Below are 20,272 nucleotides of genomic sequence, written 5' to 3'. Positions count from 1 at the left end.
TTCTTACCCATGTTTCCAATATTATGAGAAAAGTATTGACACTGGACTTTATTAGTGATTGCAAACATACAGCATTTCATAGAGAGCCTTCGTAGAAGAACCTTATTTTATTTTTAAATTTCAAAAATTAAAAGGCATACATTTTAAAAGTAGCTCTTAAACTTGACAAGCATTTTACCTAGCCTAGGCTTTTATCCTCAAAATTGACAGAATTACTTTGTCAGGTTAAGTTTTTAAACTCTGTAAAAGGATCTTTTGCTGTTCATGAAAACTCAAACAGTACTCTTCTTTTTATTATGCCATTTCAGAGATTGTTATCATTGTTGAACCCCCTTATCAAATAGCTTGGGAACATTATCTCTTTTTCTATTATCCTGAATAGTTTGTGTATTGTTAACATTTCTTTTTAAAATATTAGATGGAATTTACCACAGAATTCTTTCAGTGCCATAGATTACTATGTGACAAATACGAATATTTGTAGGAGTACATGAAATCACTTGCTACATAAGCAACATCATTATTTGATTGGATATAAATTACATTTTCATCTAACTAAGGTGACATATCAAAAGTTTATCAGTTTGGCATCCTCCTTCATCTTCTAAAAAGGGAGTGAACCTACAAGTAATTTTGTCTAATACTATAGAACTTCCCTTAACAAAATAAAATAAACACTAATATTCTCCCTAGAAGATGTTATGAGTTTTTAAATAGTGTTTACTTTCTGAGACCTTATAAAATAAAAGATTAGAAATGTCAATTAACATGGTAATATAAAAATAGAAACAAATATTTACAAGTATTTCCTGTGATGGCAACCTTATATTGGAAACTTTTCATTGGAAAATAGTATGCAAACCCAAATATTTTCTTTATGACATAATGTAACAACATACAACTGTCAATTACATTAATCTTTTTGTTGTTGTTGTTTTGTATTTTGGTTTTATTTGTTCATTTGTTTGTTTTTGTGACAGAGTTTTCTTGTGTATCCTTGGCTTGTCCTGGAACTCACTCTATAGACCAGGTAGGCTGTGAACTTACAGAGATATGCCTGCTTCTGCCCTCTGAGTTCTGGGATTAAAGTATGCACCACTAATGCCTGCAATTACATTAATCTTATTTCCACATAATCTGCTTTCTGTTACACTGGATTGCTTATTTGTTCTATTACCCACATACATGTATTTTAAAGTCTGTAGAATCACAATGTGAATTCTGTCCTTTGTATCCTCCTATTACCTCAGTCTTTTGGAGATACCCTGCTCCAAGCCTGCACCCAGGGTTTTAAAAAATATCCATGAAGGTCAGAGAGGAGTAAACTTTTCTTTCAGAGGGATAATATGAAAGAAACACATGCTTTCTGATGGTAAATTTCTCTTTTACTTAATCTTGAATTTTTTTCTGAAAATCTGTCTGTTACCACATAGCTACATCTCTTTACAAAGCTGCATCTCTCTCTTCACACAGCTACATATTTCCACAAACAGCTACATAACTGTCCACAGCTACACTTCTCTTCTACAAATCTCCAACAGAAAAAAAAAAAAAAAAAAAACCCTCTGGAAAATGTATGAGTTATATTTTAAAGGTCACATAACATTTCCCAAGTAAACAATAAGAAACAGAGCCATTCTGATAACACATAAGAAATCACACAGTTTCTCTTAGGCTAGGATGTCACTCTGACCAGCCAGTGGTGAGTAACCATGGCAACACCTGGCCATCAACCAAATTCCCTGGTCGGCAGTCTGTAAAGCAAAGTTATGAGGAACTTAGGCTGAGTACACAACATTTCCCAAAGAAGAGTGACATTGAAATTGAGGACCTAAACAATAAATAGTTAGTTGGCTGAACTTCGAGTGGTTTCGAGTTCATGGAGAGAGTCAATTGCCGAGGGAATTTGTGCAGGGACTTATGTCTACTAAAGTTGCTTCATGGTTGACCTTGGTTCAACAAACAGACATTTGCAAATTTTTCCTTGGGTGTTCATTTACAGGGGCAACTACTTTATTTCAAATTTGCTCTGAGGTCTTAGATCAGCTAATTGTGTAAAAAAACTCTCTTTGTAACTGAGAATACTATTATTTCCCTATGTCAGCCTGAGCTATGAAAAATGTTCTAGTATTTCTTTTTCATCAAAATTATACAGCTTAAGAAGTCATCTTCCTGACCATCCACAGATAAATGTGCCCCAAAACTATAAGACACATGACCAATGGGCTGTGGAAAGAATTCTACAGCTGTTCTTTTTAGGGAGAAAATGTATCAGCAAATGAAAAAATTATAGACAGAAACAAGTGGTATCCACAGACAGTAACCCCACAGTCTTTGCCTAGTGGGGCTCCCCATCAGACATTTATTCACGTTGTGGGTTGGCCTGTTAAATATTAGTTGTCATCTGCTGTATATTCTATGGCCTCCAACATCCAATTTCATCCTTGATATTGTAGTTCTCGTTTTAGATGTATCGTTAGGGCTGTTATTAACATCCCTCATGAATTCATAGATTATTTTTATGTTATAGGCCTTCTTTCTTTTTGCATAATTTTTTTTTTGGTTTTTCGAGACAGGGTTTCTCTGTGTAGCTTTGTGCCTTTGCCTTTTCCTGGAACTCACTTGGTAGCCCAGGCTGGCCTCGAACTCACAGAGATCCGCCTGGCTCTGCCTCCCGAGTGCTGGGATTAAAGGTGTGTGCCACCACCTCCCGGCTCTTTTTGCATAATTTTCAAACAATGTATTCACAAGGAATGAGTTCCAGCCATTGTGTAGTGATCACATCAATTTACCAGAATTTTTAGGCATTTACTTTGCATAAGTTTAAACTCCCCTATTCTTTTTCTTCTTCTTCTTCTTCTTATTATTATTATTAGTATTTTATTTATTTTACATACCAACCACAGTTTCCCCTCCCTTCTCTCCTCCTATTTCTCCCCCAACCTCCTTTCTACTCCACAATCCACTTTTCAGAAAGGACAAGGCCTCACATGGGAGTCAACAATGCATGGCATATCAGATTGAGACAGGACTAAGCTCTGCCTCCTTGCATCAAGGCTGAATGAGGCATCCCACCATAGGGAATGGATTCCAAAAAACCAGCTCATGATTCAGGACAGATCCTGGTCCTATTGCTAGGGGTTCTCACAAATGGACCCAGGTATACAACTGTCACCCAAATGCATAGGGCCTAATTTGGTCCTATGCAGGCTCTCTAGCTGTGGGTCTGGAGTCCTTGAGCTTCCACAATCTCAGATCATCTGTCTCTGTGGGTTTCTCCATCATGATCTTGACCCCCTCTTGGCTCATGCAATTCCTCTTTTCTCTTTTCAACAGAATTCCAGGATCTCAGCCCAATGCTTGTCTGTGGATCTCTGCATCCATTTTCCATATGAAGAAAACACCAGTTTACAGAATAATAAAAGATTTTTTACCAACTTCATATCAACAGAGGAATGATCTCCAAAATATATAAAGAACTCAAGAAACTACACATCAAAATGCCAAATAATCCCATTAAAAATGGGGTACAGATCAAAACAGAATTGTCAAGAGAAGAATCTCAAATGACTGAATGACATTTAAGGAATTTCTCAACATCCTTAGTTATCAGGGAAATGCAAATCAAAATGACTCTGAGATGTTATCTTAAACCCATTAGAATGGCTAAGATAAAAAAAAAACAAAAAACAAACGAACAAACAAAAAACACTGACTGATGACAGCTTATTTTGGAGACAATGTGGAGTAAGGGGAACATACTTCCACTGCTGGTGAGAGTGTAAACTTGTACAGCCACTTTGGAGATCAGTATGACAGTTTCAGAAAACTGGAAATTAATCTACCTCAAGACCCAGTGATAGTACTCTTGGGCATATACCCAAAGTATGCTCAGTCATACTGCAAGGACACTTGCTCAGTTATATTCATAGCAGTATTATTCATAATAACCAGAACCTGGAAACAACCTAGGTGTCCCTCAACCAAAGAGTGGATAAAGAAAATGTGGCACATAAACACAGTGGAGTATTACTCAGCTGAAAAAAATGACATCATGTATTTGCAGTAAAATGGATGGAACTAGGAAAAAAATCATCCTGAGTGAGGTAACCCAGACCCAGAAAGACAAATATGGTATGTACGCACCTCAGAAGTGGATAGTAGATGTAAAGCAAAGGATAACCAGGCTATAATCCGCAGCTCTAGAGAAACTATGCAACAATGAGGACCCCAAGAGAGGCATGGATCTCCCTGGGAAGGGGAAATAGATGAGAGGTCCTGGGTAAACTGAAGGTGGGGTGAGAGGGTAGAGGAGAGAGGATGGGGGATAGAAACATGAGGGATCCAGATGGTTGATTTGGGGAAGGGGCAGAGAGGGAGAGCAATGAAACAGATAGCTTGATAGAGGGAGCCATTATGGAATTAGGGAGAAACCTGGTGCCAGAGAAAATCCCAGGAATCCACAAGGATGGCTCCAGTTAAGACTCCTAGCTATAGTGGAGAGGGTGTCTGAACTGGCCTTCTCCAGTAGTAAGATTGGTAAGTACCCTAATTGTCATCATAGAACCTTCATTGAGTAACTGATGGGAACCCCCCCCATTTTATAACCTTATCAAACATATAAGATGTTCAAATTGTGGCTACTTTTCCCTTCAGACTTGTAATTTCACAGTATATTAAAGTATTCCTTCATAAGTAGCCTATGTTCTGTCTGTATAGACTAATAGACTCTACTTTTTAATTGGAAAGTAGGATCTACTTATGGTTACTTTAATCAAAATTATGCCTGTGTATGTGTGCTATTTTGATACTTCATTTTCAAGTTTTTATGCTTGTGTTCTTTTCATTTTTTTTTGGTTAACTAAATATTTTAGATTATCCATTGCATTTCAATTTTATATTTCTAGTTATGTGTCCTTGAAATTTTTTGTTGCTGTTACTTTATAAATTGAAATCTGCATGTTTAATTTATAACATTTGATTTAGTTGACCACTCTAAATAAAAGACAAAGCATTTTAAACTATAACATGTATTTGTTCTTTCACATTCAGAATTTAGAGGCAGATCTTTTTGATTCCACTCCCAAATTACATACTAATTTATAATCTCAATAGTGAACAATATGACTCCATTTAGTGACCCTTAGAGAATCAAACTTAAATGAGGTCATTAGCATGTGACCAGATGACCAGTGGCCTTTTAAGCAGAGGAGTTATAACAGAAAGACACAGAGGAAAGATCACAGAGTAGACTGCCAAAACTAATGTGACAGAACTTGGACAAAAGTAATCATGATTAGTCTTTTTCTCCTAGCCTTCAACATGATTAGCTTGCTCTATCTATCTCAGTACTGTACTTTACTAGTATTAGCTAATTAATGACTACTGTATTATCACTACTATTTATTTGATTTCTATTTGCATTATAAAATTCACATTGTAGATATATTTCATTAGTATTAAGTAGTCAAAGGTCTTTGAAAAGTAACTGAGAAGATAAAAGTACTATGTAATCATCTGCATTTCCATTGATTTTCAGCTATTCTTGTATGTGATTTGTGAATGAAGTCATAATTCAGTTGTGTCAGATGAGCTCCCTTCAGCTTCTTCTGACATTGTGTAGCAGAATGCATGTGTTTGAGAATATGTTCCTTGAATTGCAGGCTGGTGAGCTGTTGTTATTTACTATTGTACATGAAACTTGTTTTCTAACCACTTCCATCTCATTGTATTGAGACATTGCCTACAGCTTGTTTGTATTCTCCAGGGATTTGCTGGTGTGTTATTCTCTTAATGTTCAGGTGATTTTATGAATTCATATATCATGGTTTTCCCGCACATCAGTTTAAAATGTAATTGTGTGTTTTTCACCATAATTATCCATCCTGAAGTTTTCTAAATTTCTTGGATGTGTGGTATTTTGGTTCAACTTTAAAATCTCTTTAAAACTTGAGCCATTAAAATTAGAGTTAGAGTTGATAAAATTTTATCCTAAAATACAGAGGCATGGTTCAGTTTCTTTATTTTTTGATCTGTATCCATTAATAAATGTTAGCATTTAAATAACATATTTTAACATTTATATACTCTTTTATCCTGTGTTATGCCTTTGTTAAATCTAGCAGGTATTTGGGAAATGGATTGGCATGATAGTATAATTATTCTGCTTTCAGAACAATTGATTTTTGCTTATTTTACTTTATTTGGTATAGTTGCAGTTCATTTTAGTTCCTTGGTGATATTATTTAACTATTTCTCTAATAAAAATATTTGTTTTTAACTTTTACTTGTGTGTGTTCATAAAGTTTTTTTCTTTCTTTCTTTTTTTTTTTTTGTCTTTTGAAATAAGTTTTCTCTGTGTAGCTTTGGAGCCTGTACTGGAACTCACTTTGTAGACCAGGCTGGCCTCGAAGTCACAGAGATCTGCCTGCCTCTGCCTCCCGAGTGCTGGAATTAAAGGCATGTGCCACCACCGCTCAGCTAAGTTTTTCTTTTTTTAATTGGTTTCATTTTTCTTACTTCCAGAATTGGTGGTAGATCCTAATTTCATTAAAGTAAAACTTAACCATTAATAACAATAACAATAATAATAACAGAGATGCAAAAAATGTGGTGGAAGAAAATAGCTTCATTAACTGCTGCTGGATAGGAAGGCATGCTTACAGCAATAAAAGTACTCACCTACTTATATTGTTTTCTATATAAGAAAAATTAATCTATGATATATCAAAACAAACAATTTATTTTAGGCAATTACACTTTATTGATACTACAATTTTGAAAACTGAAAAAATAATAAAAGAAATTAAATGAGAAACAGGTAATAATAGTAATATGTGAAGATTGTTGTGAATTTGAGGCTAGTCTGGGCTACATTAAGAATTCTAGCCATACCTGTGGTACATAGCATGTGAGATCTTGTCTCAAACAAACAAAAAAGAAAAAAAAAGAAAAAATATATCAGAGTTTATACTCTACATGAAAATATTTAAATATTCAAAGGACTTAAGCCAGACAAATGGCTTTTTAGTCAACAATGCACAGACCATTTTCTAGTAAAATGACATGTAAGTCAATTAACTAAATTGTAGAAAACGTAGAAAAAGCATTACCTGAATGACATATACAGGGCACTAAGAATTATAGTAAAAGTATTAAGCATCATTGAAGATATTAAAAACCATAATAAAATATTTCTAAATGCATCAAAAATAGTAACATAAGCACCAGCATTGGAAACAATGCAGGAAAAATGGAATGCTTATATATCTTGATCTGTAATATAAAATTATATATATGTAGGCAGAGATTTCCTGTCCCCACTGTCTGCTCCCAAATAATGGTAGCTACTTTCCACATTTCCACATAGAGACTGAATGTTAATTACAAATGATGGGCCGATTTCAGCCCATAAATTCAGGCTTATTACTAACTTGCTCTTACACCTTAAATTCACTCATTTCTATTAATCTATATTCTGCCACTTGGCTTGTGGCTTTACCTGTTCTCCAACATGTTCTGCTCCCTGTGTGACTCCTGACATCTCCCCTGACTCCACCCTTCTTTCTCCCAGAGTCTTCTGTGACTGGCTGTCATACCTATGCTTCCTGCCTGGCTACCAGCCTGTCAGCTTTTTATTAACTAATGAAAGTAATACATATTCACATTGTACAGAAAGATTATTCCACAGCACATATATATACATACATACATACACACACGTACATGTATATATATGAACAACAATTTGCCTGTTTCTTCAAAAAGATTAATCATCAATCTTTACTATAACTCAGTAATTGTATCTCCTATATTTCACCAAAATAAAGGAGTGAGTATATGTGTAATTAATTTGTATATGAATACTAGCAGTGCATTCCTCATAATATCTCAGATGATTCTGTGGCTGCTCTGTCAATTCTATTTTAGAACAGAACTCAACTATTTTCACTAACTTTGTGTTTTTTAAGCATAGCCTAACTAAATTTCTATGCCATGCCCATAGAGAATTGAAATTCTATTAAAAGCATCTTCCAGCACGTGTAAGTCAACTCTTAGGCATACATTTCAAGGCAACACTGAATTTATTTCTCAGTAATATCTCTATTATAGCCTTTTCTTTCTGATACTCTAGTATATAACTTATCTTTTTTATTTTTCTCCAACTCAGTAGAACCTCTGTGTTCTGCCCAGACTATAGCTTTCTGCAATTAGGTCAGGATAGTCCCTAAGCAAGTTAGCTGTTTATGCTTGAGTTCTCTTTATGAGCTCCCTTCTCTCAGACTTCTAGGTTTGGACTGATGATATAAAAATGACTTCATTATACATATTTTCTAGTTTAAAATTACTTAAAAATGACAGCCAGTCTGGTAATAATTACTATATCATATGAGAAAGTATATTTACTTTGATGGTTAATTGTTCACATATTATTTATATTGGAATATTAAATATTTTTCCAAGTTTTTAATTATGAAATAGAAAGCAGAATGTTAAGCTTCACCATGGGTGCATAATAGTTATTAAGTAATTACCAATTCTTTTACCATAATCCTCTTTTTAAAATCTGTAATTGTCATCAAAAACAGTTTTACTTTTTATTTTTTTATATTGCTAGCTTCTCTATGGCAATGTTTTTTCCTCTCCTTTTCACTCGGTGGTGTTGAAAACTACAGCTATTGATTATAACAAGAAAAATCAATATTTGTCATTTATGTATCCCATGGAAAATATTAGAAAAGGAAAAACAATATCCTCTCACTTGTCTCCCTCAAAAACAAATTTTATAAAAGACATGTCTATAGCCCCTAGAACTAACAGAAAATGCATGGTTCTTTTACAAGTAGAATATTTTCTTAGTATATGTTCTAGTCAGATGTGAAAATAAAACCACCTTCATTTCTTTTGTGAAGCCGAATTCCTGAAATGGAGCCTTGCTTGCAAAGCTAGGCTGATTAAATCATCAAAGGTATTGAGAGACTGGATTCTTGCAGTTCCAAAACCTAATTACAATATGCTTCAGGTGATCTTTAGCTGGTTACATAGTTAGTCCTTATACCCCAACCCCAGAGCCCCATGGATATACTTAACATTCTGGCAACAGCTAAAAACCTTTGACACTTATTAACTTGGTAGAACTCTAGGATTTACTAGTCAAGAGACAAAAAATTCTGATAACATCTGAGGCCCATGGCTGAGATTTCTCTACAGCACTGTAACTCCTTCTCAATGTTTACACAACTGTATTTTCAAAATGTCTTGATTTATAACTTCCTTTGTTTTGTTGCTTTAAAACTCCATTAAACTGCTTCCATGTTGGATAATATAGATTAGAGGTAACCTAAATCTGTGTTTTCCTGGGCCTCAGTTACTCAAATTTTGACTGAAAAATAAACTCTCTCTTCTTCTTTACGAGTTGGAAGCTATGGTTTTGCATAAATAGTTTGAATTTTAGTTTCTTTGTCTATTGAATACTCCTTTTCTTAATAAAATATTAAGCAATGGTAGAAGTAATAAATATTATTTCCATTACACATTCCAATTTTAATAATTTTTGTTTTTCTTCTGTTTTTATTAAGAGATTTTTCTATTCATTTTACATATCAACCACAGATTACCCTGTCCTCTCTCCTCCCATCCCCAAGCCTTCTCCCTGCAAACCACCCCCATTCCCATCTCCTCCAAAGCAAGGGAGTCAGCAGAGCCTGGTAGATTCAGTTGAGGCAGGTCCAAGCCCCCTCCCTGCACCAAGGCTGCACAAAGTGTCTCAACATAGGCACTAGGTTCCAAAAACCCGGCTCATGCACTAGGGACAGGCTCTGGTCCCACTGCCTGGGGGCCCCCTAAACAGTTCAAGCTAACCAACTGTCTCGCTTATCCAGAGGTAATACATTTCTTTTAACATATCTAAATTTTAGTATATATTATAGGAAATAAATTAATTCTATTATTAATGCTAAAACTTGTATATACCATTGCTCTATGCAGAACATGGTGTGTGTTCCTAAAGAAATGTTTAACCATTTGGGAACATTGGACAGGGTAACAGACACTTTCAAGTTGAATGCATGAATATGACATGAGGTCATTTCAGTTGATATTAAGGACTGGATATTTGGGCAACATTAAGGGGGTGAAATAAGATATTTAGACATAAGATAAATTCATAATTCATGCTTTAATGAGAAAATCTTTTTATGTCCAAACGTAAATGAAAAACAGTATCAACATGCTGTTTACATTTTAAATTTTATTATCATTCTTCAGTTCTGTCAAATAATAGACCATCAACATAAGGTTGCTACCTGGTAGTAGTGGAAAAAAAGTGCTTGCAATCTTGCAGATCTGGTTCAAATTCCATCTCTAATCCAAAGTATTTATGTGGGTGGGTTCAATTTTGTTATCTGTAAAATGAAAAGATATTGATTGAGACATCCCTATGGCAACATGTAAGGTGCTCAGCAAATAAAGCTTGTAGTGATTATTAGAGAAAGTTTTCCTTTCCCTGTCTTAAATGAACTGAAATCTCACACTCTTGTAGAAAGGCTCCATGTCAAAAAATGACTTCATAAATAAAACCTACCATTCAATTTTAAAAATGAAAAGCTGTAAGTTATTTTAAAAGTTACAGTGCAATATTATCTATTTAGTATAAAAAAACTATCTGATATTGAACCCAGTGTGCACAAAAAGTCAGAGCAATATTATTAATACATATTCTAAAAATACATAGAATAGCAGAAAACACAAGGAAAGTAATACAATATTGACTAGTAGTCAAAATTCTACATGCTGAGCAGTCATATTTCTGAGACTTTTGTAGGGAACAGCTTTCTCAGTATTTCCAGCTGCACAAAAGAATTTAGTCAACATTTGCAGATGGGCAGCAGTCAGAATGTTAATTTTTTAGCTTAAAGTCTTTAGAAAATGAGGCTTATGCCTCTAATATTTTCAGGGTCATTTTATTGGGATAGAGAGATTCTATTGAGTATTTAACAGGACACATTTTCATCTATACTATGCTGTGCTTGTCCAACAAATTTACTACTATGCTTTTTACTTTTGAGTCAACTTTTCATTTTAATGTCTCTTCTGAAGTCTCTGATCCATGGCTTATTGAATATAATGTTTAATTATCACATACTTATAGCTGACCTTTCCCCCTTATTGTATTGTTTAATGTCATTTTTTCAATACTCTTATTAAAGTATCAAGATTCATATATGTGAATATATGTGTTTATGAGAGGGGAATCTGTGGTAGGGGAACTTGAGTGTGCATAGGTGTTGAGGCCAGACAAGATCCTAAGGTGTCATCTTTACGAATGCTGTCCATCTTCCTCAGACAAATTATCTACTTGTCCTGGAATTCACCAGTTAGGTAGACAATAGTCCAGTGAGCTCTTGTTTCTTTCTCCCCAGCTCTTAGATAAATGCCAATACCTGGCATTTTTACATGGGTTCTGGAGGTCAAACTCACCTTGTATTGCAGGGTAAGCGCTTTATTGCCATGCCGTTCCCCGAGGCCCTCAATGCCCCTATAGTCTGAGCTTTGTTTCATAAAAAAAATTTAATCTCTCCTAGGTACATGATACATGTGTAAGTAGAGGAATATTTTCTGATTTTGTTGATCCACACTGTCAAATAGGCTGAATCAGTCATAAATTGTGCTCAGATTTTCCTATCATTAGTGCTTTTCCTTCTTCTTATTCAATTACTGAAAAATTAACTTTTAATTTCCCATTTACTTTTGATTTTGAATATTTCTCATTTCTTTGCTTTTTGTAATTATCTTTCTTGCATTTTTTTCTTTTTTCATTATTTTTATTTGATTTTTGAGAGATCCTTTGATTATAATTATAGTTGCATCACTTCCACACTACCCTTCCAAGTCCTTCCATGCTTTCCTACACACTGCCACATTACCACTCAAATTCATGTAATTATTGTTCTACACTCACACACACACACACACACACACACACACACACACACACACACATTCACACATACACGCATACACACAATCACTGAGGCTATTTAGTGTTATTATTTTACAAAACATTTGTGATTAGATAATCTGTCAGAGAGTTGGTCACTGACAAGAAATTTTCTCCCTCTCTCAGCAGTTATTCATAGAGTGTAGTTCTTAATCTAGGGATGGGGTCTTGTGAAATTTTCCCTATCACACTGGCATGCCAAATGATTTTGTCATTATGTATGTCTTGTTGAGGCTAACCGATTGCTGACATTTCATACAGTCATCATCTCAGTGATGTCTAGAACACAGTATCTCATAACAGGCATCCTGGTTCCCTACTCTTACAATCTCTCTGTCTTCTCTTGTTCACTGAGATTTATATGCAGGGGTTGCATTATAGATGTATTGATTGAGAATAGACACTCAATGGTCACTCATTCTCTGCATTTTGACAGGTTGTTGACATTTGATAATCTGCATTTGACATATTATCTCTGTCATAGCATCCATCTGTTGCAAAGAAATATCTTCATTGACAAGTGGTAACAGCTGTAATTACCTGTGGGCATAATGATAAGCATTTATAATATACTTTACAGGGCATGTCCAAGAGACTCCTATAACAGTAAGGGCTCTTGTCATAGCCCTTGTTTGCATCCCAGAATTAAAAAACATAAGACATTATTGAGGACACCATAAAGCTTGGGCACAAGACTTCGACTGAATTGGAAATTTCAACCCTGTTGGTTAACTCTTATAGTATTGAAACATGCTATCTATGCAAGCCATTAAGGGAGGAAAGCTGTCAACAGCTGTACCCAGGTGGAAGCCCAGAAGCACAAAAATGACCAGAACGGTAAGATTCCACAATGATGCAATAGTAGCATTATTACTCTGGGGTACTCAATGGTTGTCTAATTAGGGCATAATTAAGATATTAAAGACCACTCAACATGAGGAAATACATGCTTGATATTGAAATCCTAGCCAACTACCAGTGATAAGAAGAGTCATAGACCCTACTTCTGCCATTTCCTTACATACTATTAATAGCTTCACTCACTGCAAAATGCATTTAGGAAAGTTATATCATCTTGGTGAAATAATAGTCTTGCATAATTTAATACACTATTTATTTCTGAGAAAGAAACTTTGTTGCCTGAATCCTCGTTTGCCAGATATTATTAAGGCCACTGTACCTTTCTTTTGATTAGAGTTTAGATAACATGTTTCATTCTTTCTGTATCTTTATATTCTGGATGATGTTGTATTAACAGTATGTAAGAGGATGTAGCCTTTGCTTCAATATTCATATTTAATGCGTTATTCGAGCTACTTACAAGCAATGTAATCATTGGTTTTGCTTGGTTGAAGTCTCCAGCGTTGGAAATTTTGCTCAAATTTTTCCTCACTTTTTTGTTTTTTTTTTTTTTTTTTTTGTTTTGTTTTTCGAGACAGGGTTTCTCTGTGTAGCAGCTTTGCGCCTTTCCTGGAACTCACTTGGTAGCACAGGCTGGCCTCGAACTCACAGAGATCCGCCTGGCTCTGCCTCCCGAGTGCTGGGATTAAAGGCGTGCGCCACCACCGCCCAGCTTTTCCTCACTTTCTTTTCTTTTCTTTACTTCTTTTTTCAGTCAGCTTTTGGGGTTTTAACAATGCACTTTTATCTCCACTATTGACTAATTAGTTTTTAGTTATGTTCATTTTTTCTAATTATTCCTAGTGTTTCCTTAAACCTTTTTGCAACTAACCCTCACAAAATACTGTACAATCTCATCTACTGTTCCAGAACTTTTTAACTTTCCAATTTTCTCTTATAATTTACTTTTATGAAAAAAATTTCTAAATAACACACCGACTAAAAACAATTTTTACATTTTTGACAAATATTTAGGATGTAGATCTATTATGGAAAATAAGATAAAAATAGCTGCTGAAACTGCAGAGATATAATAAAAAAAATTCACTGAGATAAAAATTAACGGCATAGATATCCTGCAATACAATTAGGAAAATAAAAATGTTAAGAATCGCCTTGTAAAGTTAGCAGACATTTATAATCATGATGATTAAACATCTAATGGTGTTTAAGGAGAGACTGTATGCACAACTGTAGTCCTATAAGAACATATTTTTGGCTGATGACAACTTTAGGTCCATATGACATGGCACTTTCATTGCTTATGCAGTGTTTAAAATTGTGCCAAACAAGATGCTCAAGACCTATTTGTTACTTATTTCTATTCCATTCTAGGAATCAACCTTTCATCCCTGGAAACCCAGCTCATCTTCCATACAAATTCTTATACAAAACTGATTTCTGCAGTGTGATCATCAATCTTGAGCTCCCTGTGGACAAAGCTTGAAAAAAAATGTACCAAACTATATTTATTTCTCTAGATATTTACATTTATATTGAAAAATCATAATTCAACCTTGTTCTTACCAATGTCATTCCAAAATCTGCAAGATTTACCTGCCTTCTTTATTTGTTTTATTTGTGACACCTTTCAAACAGTGAGACCCCAGGCTGACTGCACACAGTGTATTTATGTATTTGAATTAGCTACACAATCACCCCATACATAACTGATTTGTTGTAATACCCTCATACAATACAGATAGCATTGTCTTTATCTGCGCTCTGACATTTTACCAGGCTTCTGGCTAAGAGTCTTATTTTCCGTTGTGTTACCATATTACAGTCCATTATCATCTGTGTATCCATTTATCTATCTATCTATCTATCTATCTATCTATCTATCTATCTATCTATCATCTATCTATCTACCTATCGATCGACCGATCGATCTATCTATCTATGTATCTATCTGTCTATCTATCTATCTATCTATCTATCTATCTATCTATCTATCTATCTATCATCTACCTCTATCTGTCTGTCTACCTTTCTCTCTATCTGTTTATACATGTGTATACTTTATAGCTGCCGCTGGTTCCTGAGACAGTACTACTAAATCTTTTCAGATGGAAGAGTTAGAAAGATCTTTGAGATAATTCTTTGATTCTTTTGTTCTAGTTAAATGACTTTAGCAGAGCTTTTTCGCAGCCTGAGAGGGAGAATCATTGCTGACTTAACTAAGGATAAGATTAAGAATTTTTCTCATTATTTTGCTACTGTGATAGGGTGTATTAGTATACCATAGATAAAAAGTGTTAGGGTGACAACCTGTGCCCCAAGTCAGGTTTGACCCCTTGTCCTTAATAAGCCAAATAAAAGAGATAAACTACAAATAGGAGCAGACAGAGGGGATTTGATTCAGTGTGGACAGAATGAGAAGATGGACAAGCATATTCACGGACTCCACACCCCTAGTCTAAAAGTGAGATGAAAGTTGAAATACTGGGCAAATGGTATTCACATATAAACAGTCCCCTCAACATAATTCTAGAATTCATGTGGTACAAATACTTGCATATAGCCAAATAGGAAAACACTCATATTCACAAAATATTTTTTTTTTATGTATGATGTGTAGAATTCTGGGAAATTTTGTCAGAAGGTTTATCTGCAAAGAGCTTTAAAATTTGAATGGATGGAAGATAAAAGGATATTTCTTTTCTGAATGTATATAAGGTGGTCCACGAACAAATCTCTCTCTTTAGACACAATTCCCAACAATGTTCTGTATAAATGGAGAAAACATTTTAGGAGTACATTTGATCTGCTAGTTCTATGTGCCACACAAGTTTTCAGCACTAAGAATTTTTCACTTTAAAACTTACTTGTTTGTTTGGAAAAGAGTGGGTTGTCTCCTTGTAGAAATCAGCAGAACTGGTGGTTGTTACATGCTTTGGAATTTGGGGAATATAATGATGTATCTATTCAAGTTGGCAGAAATGGGGAATTGAACTTTTCTCCTTGGTTCCTTTTATTCGGAAAAGATACTCCTAAGTTGTCAAAGAGCAGAGGTGCATGATTTGGAAAAAAATGGAATAAGAAAATGTGTCATGGAAATAAAAAAAAATCTAATCCCAGCACTTGAGAAACTAAAGAAGGAGGATTACCATGAATTCTGAGCTAAGCTGGACCACAGAGCAACCATCTGACCTGTGAGGGTTTTTAAAGTCAACAATTATGGTGTGTGGTCCATAGAAACTTGCATTTGTTTATGTTGAGAATATGCTTCAAATGGTTAGAGTCTAGGAATCCAGACTCTTTGGGGGTAGAATACAATCAGAAGCAAGAGAAAAGACACAACACTGAAGGTGATGTCCAAAACCAGCTCTGTGCACAATTCATCAGAGCAGATGTTGAAGGGAGTGTGCACATATCATGCTGAGGTATTCAAGAAGACAGATGTTGTTGCTGAAGTGTGAAGACAGAAAGCTACATCATTCAAGAGGGCAGCTGTTTCAGGAAGTATGCACATAGTGTGGTGCAGAATTCAGGAGGGCAGATGAAGCAAGGAGTCTGTACGTAGTGCGCTATAGAATTCAGGAGGGCAGGTGTTCATTGCAGGTGAAGTGTGGAAGACAGAAAACTCCACAATTCAGCAGTGCAGATGCTTCAGGGGAATCTGAAGAAGTGTGTTCTGCAGATCTCCTCCTCAGAGGATGGCCTGAGCCTTTTCACTGAATTCATTTCCTCGCTGATTAGATGAGTCCAACCCCTACCCTACTATGGAGGGCAGAGCAATCTGCTTCGCTTATGTCCCAAACCTTCACAAGCTTATGTCACAGAACTACAAAGAATAAACCATTGCTCAGTCAAACTGATGGATAAAATTAACTGCCACTTATAGAAATGGGGTGATATATAATATACAATAAAAATGCATGGAATTCCTCTTTATTTGAAAAAAACCTATTTGAAGGAATAAGATTAAAAGAAAATGTTAGCAAGGCAGTGTCTTCATTCTGGAAGCTGTGTACACCAGTATAAAAGAAAAACACTCCAGTCTAGAGTAGTGAAAATGATCATTATATTCCCACCAAGTTTATTTCAATATTATCATAAAACTACAAAGCTTTTACTATGAAACAATTTTTTTTTTTACGTACAATAACAAACTGAACCATTACAATTAATTTACTGTTAGGATTTGATATTTATTCATTATCACCGTTAGTGTGAAGCCAGTAAATCATGGAAGTTATCCTCATGTTGATTAAGGTAGCAAACAAGTTTCATACCCATAAGTGAATTCAGAGAATGCAGTTTTGATATCATTGCCCTAATCCTACTGTCTGGTTATCTTAATCTTTAAAACTGATACTTTTCAATTTGAATCTTCTGGTGTGATGTTGAGTTGGAGCCATTTCCAGTATCCTGGAGGAGGATTTATGAATTGTAGTCAAGATAATTCTCAGATTCTGTTTTCTAATGCATCAAATGAAAGCTACTACCACATTAGGATACAATGATTGAGATATAGGAGTCAATAGAATGCTTTGCACAAAATATAATACAGCAATTTATTTATTATATCTTTTCCCAGGCTGTTTTCCTGCTAAGTATTGGTACATGTGGTGATTTGAATGAAAATGGCCCCTATAGGTGTGGTCTTGTTGGAGAGAATGCGTGACTGAGGAGTGGGCTTTGAGGTTTCAGAAGCTCAAGCCAGACCTTTTGGCTCATTGGCTCAACTATCTGGCCTTCCTTCTTTGCCAGCGTCTTAGAATGAGAGGATCCTTCTGCTCTGCCAAAGCAAAAAAGACCACCACACTCAAAGTCCCTCTGTACTTTTTCCTGTGCATCTCTCTATCTGTGTTCCAGGCTCTCTCTAACTCTCCATGATTACTTTCTGTCAACTAGTTGCTGGCTCAGCCTCCTGATCCAAGGTTGATTTTATTTAATTAATGCAAATGCAAACTCAGGGTTCACAGCGTGATAGAATATCCCACAACACAGCCCTAATTAAATGTTTCCTTATAAGAGTTCCTATGGTCATGGTGTCTCCTCACAGCAATAAAACTGAAACTAAGAATATCTTGTCAAATATCTATGTAGATGTTCTGAAATTTTATGGAAGGGAATGTTGTTAAATATTCTCAAACTACAGAGCAAAGAATATGATGGCCACAGGATATTTAATACAGGAATCATATACTATTGTTGTACATGAGTATATTAAAACTACCAACACTATAGAACAGAAGCAGGCATGGTGATACATATCAGGAACATCAGTGTTCAAGAGGTTGAGTCAAAAGATCACTAGTTGAAGCCAGGCTGGGCTACATAGCAGGAAGTTATCTCAAAAATAGAAGAAAAAAATTATAAGAAATCAAGAGATGTTATTATTTTTATCTATAGAAACTTTACTTTATTCTCAGGGGAGCCAATAAGATCATGTAGGCATGACAGAATAGCAATATTAATGAAGAATTTGCTTTGTAAATATATGGTAGTGTTTAGCCCTAAATTTTGGCCCTGATTATGTTTATGTATTGTCTTATTTAAAATATTTTTTATTAATAAATTTTCTATTCATTTTACATACCAACTACAGACTCCTCCCACTCCCAGCCTCCCCCAGCAACCCAACCCCATTCCCAACTCTTCCTAGGCAAGGCTTCCCATGGGGAGTCAGCAGAGCCTGATGCACTCAGATAAGGCAGGTCCAAGCCCCTCCCATGGCACCAAGCTGTGTAAGGGCAATGCAGGGCAATGGAGGGTAGGGGATGGGAGATGAGAACATAAGGGAACAGATGGTTGAGCTGGAACAGGGATGGAGTGGGAGAGCAATAAAAGATTTTTAAATTCTGTTAGATAAGGACTGGGGAGAGGATCTTGAAGGAGATTGGAGAGGGGAAATATGCTTAAAGTATGTTATATAAAATTTTCACAGATAAAAAAATACAAAATGATTAACCAAAGCACATACTTATTTATCATATATATATATATATATATATATATATATATATATATATAATTATATATATATATTAGATTAAGGGTAGGAGAGAGAGATTATGTTCTATATATCTTTATATAGGAATAGGATTTGTTTTCTAGTAGGCATGGTTGTGTTTTCTCACATAATTAAGCAAACCCATGGATATTTTCATGTGAATTTTTTTTCTAAATTTTCTTCATTGTGATTTTTTAAATTTCTATTAAACTTAAAAAAATCTGTCAGTCATTGGATGGGGTTTCTAGCTCGACAGTTAGGGTGTTTGGCCATCCCATCACCAGAGTAGGTCAATTTGGACTGTCTCTCGACCATTGCCAGCGTCTATTGTGGGGGTATCTTTGTGGATTTCTGTGGGCCTCTCTAGCACTTTGCTTCTTCCTATTCTCATGTGGTCTTCATTTACCATGGTCTCCTATTCCTTGTTCTCCCTCTCTGTTGTTGATTCAGTCGGGGCTTATACAGGGTCGTTTGGCTCGGCCTGGGAGGAGGGGACTGGACCTGCCTGGACTGAGTCTACCAGGTTGATCTCAGTCCTGGGGGAGGCTTTGCCCTGGAGGAGGTGGGAATGGGGGTTATGCTGGGGGAAGGGGAGGGGGGTGGGAGGGGGGAGAACAAAGGAATCCGTGGCTGATATGTAGAACTGAATTGTATTATAAAATAAAATAAAATAAAATTTAAAAAAAAATCTGAAATACTTTAAATAAAACATAACTCATTTCAAATGCCATGTTTCTATTTTCAAGCGTAGATATTTTATTTTGATAATTCACAAATTTTTCATTTCTCTCATACAAGGACATACTCATTTTGCCATTAATTTTATTAACAAAATAACAACAAAAATAACATTATAGGTGATATTGGTTATTAATAAAATTTAAATTTCTTTTTCTCACTCTACCGTTTAAAGTCAGACATTACTTTATCCCAGTTCAGAGTGAATACTTTTGGTTTATTTTCTGTCACACGAACTTCTTAATTTCTGCTGCTTGCCAATGCGGATGATCAGAGTGGACTGTTAGCAAAAAGCTGTGTTTCAGTGCCCAAGTCACCCTCTGCTCAAGGGTTCCACTACTCCTTATATCTTTAGCTTATTTATTCTTCCACTTGAGTCAATGCAGATATTACAATATACATATATCCTTATAGTTCAAGAAAAGTATGCTTGCTTGTATTGTTTTATTATTTTTGCTATTAGGAAACAAAGATTTTTATGGTCAAACACAAGCAAGTGTTTCCTGTTTGTTTGTTTGTTTGTTTGTTTCTTCTGTGACTGTAAACTGCTTGCCCCCCACACACACAGAGATTGATAAACATACATCCAGACATCTCATCTAATTCAAATGGAAGTGGAAAGTCATCAGAAATACAAGGTTCTATTCACCATGTGCCAGAGTCCTGCTGTTGGG

Source organism: Peromyscus eremicus, chromosome 18 (assembly GCF_949786415.1).
Source record: "Peromyscus eremicus chromosome 18, PerEre_H2_v1, whole genome shotgun sequence".
Classification (NCBI taxonomy): domain Eukaryota; kingdom Metazoa; phylum Chordata; class Mammalia; order Rodentia; family Cricetidae; genus Peromyscus; species Peromyscus eremicus.
This window is presented reverse-complemented; position numbering follows the sequence as displayed.